The sequence below is a fragment of the Hydra vulgaris genome, chromosome 11, assembly GCF_038396675.1.
Source record: "Hydra vulgaris chromosome 11, alternate assembly HydraT2T_AEP".
Lineage (NCBI taxonomy): Eukaryota > Metazoa > Cnidaria > Hydrozoa > Anthoathecata > Hydridae > Hydra > Hydra vulgaris.
Window position 1 is genome coordinate 45,028,942 of NC_088930.1, and position 1,301 is coordinate 45,030,242.

The following is a 1,301-nucleotide window of genomic DNA, read 5'->3' on the forward strand; positions in this document are numbered from 1 at the left end:
GGATATTTTCAAATAATTTACCGCAATTTACATTGACGTTTTGTAGCTTCAGTGATTTTGAACACGTGTTTTTATGATGTGGATTTGAACTAATATTTATGTTTTGACTTGGTTGATTTTTAAGAAATAAAAGTTTACCGTTAGATAATTTTTGGTCTTGAATAAGCTCATTTTGTATAATTATCTTTTCTTTTAACAAACCTAATTCCACTTTTATTTCTATATTTTCGATCTGGATTGATTTTTAAATTAAATAATCTTTTGATGATGAAGTTAAAAACATTTCGAAAAGTTAGCACCTCATTCAACATGACTGCCGATGCGATTGTTTTCGTTTGACCTCAGAGCGACTTAATGGGTACCGAAATATGAATAAATGACAAAATAAAAAATAGTTTTCTTTAGCGATATAAAAAATAAGTTTTTATTTTGTAACAACTTTTTCTACTTAATTTAGTATTTTTATATTTTTGATAATTTTGCAAACTTTTTCGAATTAGATATCCACCGATAGCTCAGTTGGCAGAGCGGGAGACTGTAGAAATGATAACATAGAAATCTCTAGGTCGCTGGTTCAAATCCGGCTCGGTGGACTTTTTGTTTATTCTTATTTTTCAAGTAGATATATTTTTAATATTAGTTTTATTATCATATTAATAATATTTGACCATTTATTATAATATAATATTATTATAATATCATATAACATCATATTATTCATATTTGATCACTTTATATTATCATATTTATTTTAATAGACATTAAATATGATAAATTTTTCTGATTTTTTGATCATAGTTATAAAATACATTTCTGTTATCATGTTATAAATCTGTTATTAAGACTATGTTTTGATTAGAATCAAGTATAAAAAAATGTCTAAATATGTATTACATTTTGTTTATTTGGATGTCAAAAAATTTTTACTTAATTTATATCGGTTATAACTATATTGCAAGTTTTCTATTGGCTATTTTACAACAAAACTATTGGAATTTTTTTTTCAGGGAAATTTTTTCAAGGAGAGTTTTTTTCTAGGGGGATTTTTTTCTTAGTGAATTTATTACAGAGGGATTTTTCCTGAGGGCTATTTTACCTGCTAGTTGTAAACATTCAATACTGTACAATAATACTGTGGTATAAAAATATAAGCAATCTTTTTATTAAGAAAGATTGCTTATAATTTTATACTAAAGAATAAAAATATAACTTAAAGTTATATTTCTATACTAAAGTCTAAATATATTATAAAACTAGATGTTTAACTTCGATCCGAAAAGTGAAGCCGCATTTTGCCCTTT

At 24.6% G+C, this 1,301-nt stretch overlaps 1 non-coding gene across 1 annotated transcript; it reads left to right on the top strand.

The window, feature by feature from the left end:
* The first annotated feature begins 504 nt into the window (after positions 1-504).
* On the top strand, positions 505-593 carry trnay-gua (transfer RNA tyrosine (anticodon GUA)). Its single transcript is given in 2 exon segments — positions 505-541; positions 558-593. It is a non-coding gene; the product is annotated as a tRNA-Tyr (tRNA).
* The last annotated feature ends 708 nt before the right edge of the window (positions 594-1,301 follow it).